This window comes from Balaenoptera musculus, chromosome 7, assembly GCF_009873245.2.
Source record: "Balaenoptera musculus isolate JJ_BM4_2016_0621 chromosome 7, mBalMus1.pri.v3, whole genome shotgun sequence".
Taxonomy (NCBI): Eukaryota; Metazoa; Chordata; class Mammalia; order Artiodactyla; family Balaenopteridae; genus Balaenoptera; species Balaenoptera musculus.
This window is the reverse complement of record NC_045791.1, coordinates 80,453,370-80,460,568: the sequence shown is the minus strand read 5'-3', so window position 1 is coordinate 80,460,568 and position 7,199 is coordinate 80,453,370.

Below are 7,199 nucleotides of genomic sequence, written 5' to 3'. Positions count from 1 at the left end.
GTCCTTTCCAGTTGTGACAACCAAAAAGGTCTCCAGAGAAGGCCAAATATCCTGGGGACAAAACTGGGGGCAAACCATCCCAGTTAAGAACCTCTGGTTCCCAGGATTTCCTAGGTACAATAGATGTCCTTTAGGACCCCCAAAAGAGGCAAGGTAGGTCCACTTAATAGTACAATGAGAACTTCAAGAATGTGATCTAGTTTTAAAACTCCAGTTAGGGAATTCCCTGGCAGTCCAGTGGTTAGGACTCAGTGTTTTCACTGTCAGGGCCGGGTTCAATCCCTGGTCAGGGAACTAAGATACCACAAGCTGTGTGGCACAGCCAAAAAAAAACCCCCAAAAAACCAAAAACCAAAACAAACAAACAAAAACTGTAAATAACTCAAGACATGGCTGCCTATTGGTGGCTATCACCAGAATTAGACCAAAATCAAGGATGCATAATAATTGTTTGTTGAGCACCTATTATGCACACAGTACTATGTGCTTTACATCTTTTATCTCAATTCTCAAACTAACATTGCAAGGCAAATAGAATTCTCCTCATTTTACAGATTATAACTGTGGTTCAGAAGTTTAAGGAACTGGCACAAGGTCACACAGGTAGCTAGCAAAAAAGAGAGGCAAAATTCACACCAATTAGCAATATCTGATTTTAACACCCATGTACTTTCTATTTGGATACCCATCTCTCTAACAACCTTTTGGTACTCAGGACTGCAGATCTGAAGCGTAAGATAAAGAAAGGGGGAAAGAAAAGAATAAGGGGAATTCTTACTGAGGTAAAGGTACATTTAATGTAAATGAGAGTTGCAGGGAGCTACTGCCAAATAATTACTATGATTAAAGCAGGCTTCTAGTAGAGAGTGGTACCTGAGCAAGGCCGTGAAGGAGTGTTAGAAGTTGGGTGTCCACAAAGAAGAGGAGGAGAATTCTGAAAAAAGGATGCCTTAGGTAAAAGCTTGATTCCTGGGGTCTTCCCTGGTGGCGCAGTGGTTAAGAATCCACCTGCCAATGCAGGGGACACGGGTTTGAGCCCTGGTCAGGGAGATCCCACATGCCGCGGAGCAACTAAGCCCGTGCACCACAACTACTGAGCCTGCGCTCTAGAGCCCACAAGCCACAACTACTGAGCCCGCGTGCCACAACTACTGAAGCCCACATGCCTAGAGCCTGTGCTCTGCAACCAGAAAAGACTGCAATGAGAAGCCCGTGCACCACAACAAAGAGTAGCCCCTGCTTGTCTCAACTAGAGAAAGCCCGCACACAGCAACGAAGACCCAGTGCAGCCAAAAATAAATAAATAAAATAAATAAGTTTATTTAAAAAAAAAGCTTGATTCCTGAGGAAATTCTCCCCCAAATTTTGAGGAAACCATGAGCAGTCTAACTCGGGTGGAAGAAGGAAGGAGATGAGGTTGGGAAGATATAGGTTGTAACTAGCTCACAAGGGGTCCTGAATGCTGGCTCAATGGTTTTGATTTCATTCTGTGTAAAATTAGACTTTTTTAAGTAGAGACATGACAAGATTAACACTATATTTGTTGCTCAGACCTTGTGATATCCTTCTCAAAGCAAGATGTAATCATACACTCCCTCCCACCCAACACACACACACACACACACACACACACACACACACAGAGAGAATACAGTAATTTAAATTCAGTTGAAATGTGAAAGAAAACCACTTCACTTTCATGTATAATCAACTTTCTATGGTGGCTGGAAAGTTAATTGAAAGTTAAGACTTCCATAGTTTACAATAAAGAAAAATTCTTTAATCAAGAAGAAAAAGGAAATTACAGGAAAATTTTAATCTAAAAGCAGCATTTTCTCTGTTAAAATTCTTATTTCCTTGTCTTAAATGTGAAGGAAAGAAAATTTTGACTGGGAGAGATTCTTGTTCTAAGAAAGCAGATTTCTTGAAATTCAATTACTCTAATTCAAATTCAAGTGAAAATTCAAGTGAATAACTGAGGTTTCTTTACTTGCCAGGTATCAAGGAGTATCTCTTTCTCACAGCAATGCAAAAAATTAGTAAAAACCCCCCAAAACTTTGTGTAATCTCTGTTCCTGTGTCTGCTGTACCATCACACATCTCAATTAGTTTTTCCCCTACATTTTCACAGAAAAAAATTAATATATGATATTTCTGACATTAATCAGTGTTCCTAGGAACTATATCTGGCACTGTGTTTTCAGTTTTTTGGATAATTGTTTTTTAAAGAAGACAAGAATGTCTTTTTTTTAATAAATTTATTTATTTATTTTTGGCTGCACTGGGTCTTCCTTGCTGCTGGTTTTCTCTAGTTGCGGCAAGCGGGGGCTACTCTTTATTGAGGTGCGTGGGCTTCTCATTGTGGTGGCTTCTCTTGTTGTGGAGCATGGGCTCTAGGTGCATGGGCTTCAGCAGTTGTGGCACATGGGCTTAGTTGCTCCGCGGCACTGGGATCTTCCCGGACCAGGGCTCAAACCTGTGTCCCCTGCATTGGCAGGTGGATTCTTAACCACTGCACCACCAGAGAAGCCCCTGGATGATTGTTTTGATTTGTATATCCATTTGATTGATTGGCTCCTTTTACTTTTTCTGTTTCAGTAGTAAAGTGGATTAATAATTATCACCTTATTTGGAATTAAGGTTATGAGATCTAGAGTTTCAGAGGTAAATGGCTGTAACTGAGACTCATAAGGCTTAACTTATATTACACCAAAATTTTAATAGTAATTAAATAAGTAACACTTAAAAAAAAGATCTGATATCAAGTAGTTCTTAAATTAATAGTCTGACACATAATAAAGGCAGTCAACTCAACAGTGATTAAAACAGGAAATGCTTCACAGTTTTTTGAGGACATTTCTAAAAACAGTTACATATTTCATTTTTCCCATTTTATCATAATGGATTTAATATAAGGAAAAAGATCTTTGTTTACTGAGCATTCCATTCTCATATATATTTCCTGCCAAAAGGATCATTAGCATTTGTTTTATCACATGATTCATCATAGTGAAACACATTAGTAGATCAAGAAGATTATGGCTTCCAGCTGTGAATAAGCAGATGGAAAATAGTGCCCTAAAGAAATAAGTATGAATGAAACAAAAGCTTGTTTCAGTATAAATTAAGAGGGAGAATAGAAAATTAAAGGAAAAACATTTTTTCAATTGTTTTTAAGTTTCCAAATGAAGCAGCCTCTGTACAGAATATAGCCTTAGTTGAATAATTTTACAAAGAGAAATGGCATCACAAAAGCCTAGTTTTCTACTTACATATTCTTATTGTTTGCAGTTACTCAGTCCCATTAAAAGTTTTCTGATGTTTTAGTGGATATTGAAAGATGATTTTATCACAAAAAAAGGAAAACCACTTGGGGTGGTGTAGAATGGGAAATATTATTTAATGGTTATTGAGTTGCAGTTTGAGATGATGAAAAAGTTCTGGAGATGGAGAGTGGTGATGATTGCACAACAGTGTGAATGTACTGAATGGCAATAAACTGTACACTTAAGAATGGTTAAAATGGTAATTTTTACCTGACATATAGTTCATCATGAGAGGGAGAGGGAGGGGGAGAGAGACAGAGAGAGAGAGAAGCAACTTATTCTACTTGACTAGATTATGATAAAAAGGCAAGAAATTCTAAAAGCCAAATTATAGACATTTTATATAATATTTTATACATAATACACTTTATTTCTCATCAGGCAGTTATAATAGCTATTAAAAATAATAGAGGCTATGGAAGCAATTCTAAATTTCAGATACCTGAGTGACCAGGTGAGTTAGCATATGCATAATGAAAACAGCAACTTCCTTTCTCTTTTAGGTTCTTGATCCACCGTTTACAGCTTTTGCTTTAAAGTGATGTCTTGGTAACTGCCAACCCTGCCCACTTCCTAGACAGTCTCTCCATTCCTGTTCTTTACCTGTGTAAGTTAATAGGAGAATTAAGCTAATGCAACACAGATACCACAAAATGCAGTGGATTAAATAAGACAGGAATTGTAAATCTTTCTCTTATAGCAATCTAAAAGTAGGTAAGCTGTCCAGTGGAAGGGCAACTCCATTCCACAGTGAGATTAAAGGATCCAGTTCTCCCCTTCTCATTGCTCTTCCAACCCCTAGAATGTTGTCCTTGTCAACCAGCTCACAGGAAGGCAGGAAAAGTGGAAATGAAGGGCCATTTCCTTTTGTGCAAGTGACATGGAAGTTGCATGTCACTTCTCATATTCTATGGGCAGGACTTTAGTCAATGGCTACATCCAACTAGAAAGGATAGAGGAAAATATTATTTCTTACTAGGAATCCATGTGCCTAGCTAATACTATGGAAGAATGGATTTGGGGTGGACAACTTGCAGTCTGCCACTACCCTACTCCTGCCATCATCTGGATGACTATACTTGGTTTGTTTGATTGTCTTTTAATATCAATGTCTCCAGAGATGAAAAACTATTAAGTTGCACTTGTCACAACATTCTTCTAAAAGGTCTTAGAAGGCCATAGTCTTATTCCATAATTCCTGTAAAACAAACCACCTCAAAACTTAGTGATAGGGGACCTCCCTGGTGGCACAATGGTTAAGAATCCACTTGCCAACGAAGGGGACACAGGTTCCATCCCTGGTCCGGGAAGATCCCACATGATGCAGAGCAACTAAGTCCATGTGCCACAATTACTGAGCCTGCGCTCTAGAGCCCACGAGCCACAACTACTGAAGCCTGTGCGCCTAAAGCCTGTGCTCCACAACAAGAGAAGCCACCGCCATGAGAAGCTCGCGCACCGCAACGAGTAGTCCCCACTCTCCGCAACTAGAGAAAGCCCGTGCCCAGCAACGAAGACCCAACGCAGCCAAAAATAAATAAATAAATAAATTTATTTTAAAAAAAACAAACTTAGTGATATAAAACAACCATTTTATTGAACTCAGATTCTACGGACCAGGAATTTGGGCAGAGGAAAGAAGGGATGGCTTGTCTCTGCTCCACAGTGTCTGGGGCCTCAGCTGGAAAACTCAGAGGCTAGGAGTGACTTAATGGCTGAGGGCTGAAATAATCTAGAGACATCTTCATGTATGTGTCTGGTGGTTGATGCTGACTGTTGTTTGGGACTTCAGCTGGACTATCAAAGTAACACCAGCCAAAACATAACACCACACAGTCAAACTGCGTGGGTTCATTTAGGCTTCCTCACGGTGATTTCTTAAAGAAGAAACATAAAGCACTAGCCACAAGGGAAAAATATGATAACTTTAACTACATTAAGATTAAGAAAGCTTGTTCCTCAAAAGCACCATAGAGAGAGTAAAAAGACGCCGTGGAATGGGAAAATGTATTTGCAATACATATTTTATTTGGAATATACATTACATTATTCGGAATAGATGAAGAGTCCTAACAAATAAGTAATACAAACTATCTACAACTTTTTACTTTTTTTATTTTTTTTGATAGTTTAGTAAAAGAAGAATACACTGTGACCAATAAGGATTATTTAGGAATACAAGGATGGCTTAAAATCACGAAATCAATTAACCTATTAGGAGGTTAAGGAGAAAAAACCGCAAAGATTCTCTGATGTTGAAAAGTTTTCAATTAAAATCTACATACATTCCTGATTTTTTAAGGTTAAGCTGTTGAAAAAATTTCCCAAGAACTAGAAAGTAACCCCTTTCTATCATCAAGAACAGCTATCACAGACACACAGCCCACACCCTACCTTAACTGAAAGAGGAAAGGCATTCTTGTTAATATAATGAACAAGACAAGAATGCAAGCAATTGCTGCTATTTTAGACTGTTATGGAGGTTCTAGCCATGTATGATTTTCTTTTTTATTAAATTTATTTATTTTATTTTTGGCTGCATTGGGTCTTTGTTGCTGTGTGCGGGCTTCCTCTAGTTGCAGCGAGCAGGGGCTATTCTTCGTTGCGGTGCGCAGGTTTCTCATTGTGGTGGCTTCCCTTGCTGCGGAGCACTGGCTCTAGGTGTGTGGGCTTCAGTACCTGCGGCACACAGGCTTCAGTAGTTGTGGCTTGCGGGTTCTAGAGCACAGGCTCAGTAGTTGTGGCGCACGGGCTTAGTTGCTCCGCGGCATGTGGGAGCTTCCTGGACCAGGGCTCGAACCCGTGTCCCCTGCACTAGCAGGCAGATTCTTAACCACTGCACCACCAGGGAAGTCCCAGGTATGATTTTCTATGTGGAAAATCCAGGAAAATCATCCAAAAATGTGTCATCTGCTTTGGCTCAGCTAAGTTGGATTTGTGTCCCTGGGAAGAGAGAATGCTTTGGCTTGGCTGAAACTGTTCAGTTTTCAAATATATTCAGGAGTCCCTGCCTCTGCGGGAGAGAAGAAGCTTGCAGCTCGGCGGCTGTCAGCCACTGGCCTAAAACTTTTTAAATGGGCAAAATATTTGAATTGGTCATTCACAGGAAGGTAAATACAAATGGCTAACAAATATTGAAAAGATACTCAAATCCATTTGCAATTAAGGAAATGCAAATTAAATCCACAATTTAAAAAAATACCATATACTTATCACTTCACAAAAATAATAAAGTCTAACTATTAAAAGTACTGTTAAGGATATGAAACAACTGGTATTATCACACAGTCTTAGTGAGAGTATACTTTGGTACAATCAGTTTGGAAATCAGTTTGGCACTATCTGGTAAAAGTAAAAATATGAATATTCAGTGACCCAACAGCTACTTTGTATATAGGCTTGAGAAACTGTGCACATGTACCAGAAGGTATGTACGACCTGTACCATTTGAATATGAATTTATGTATTTCACCAATTTACAAACTAAAGGAGAAGAATCATATAATCATCTCAGTATATGCAATATGTGACAAAATTCAACATCCATTTATAATGTAAACTCTTGGCATACTAGAGAAGATCTGAAATCTAAAGCGCTCCAAATGTGTATGAACTACAGAATGTAATCTTCCTTTCCAATTAAATATCCTCTAAACTATTTGGTATATAAAAGTCTAAGATAATAGCTCAGGGACAAGGTTCCTTAAAGATTGTCCTTCTATTTACTACATCTTTATAACATCTTTTTTTTAAATATATATTTATTTGGCTGCGCCATGTCTTAGTTGCGGCATGCGGGCTCTTAGTTGCGGCATGCATGTGGGATCTAGTTCCCTGACCAGGGACAGAACCCAGGCCCCCTGCATTGGGAGC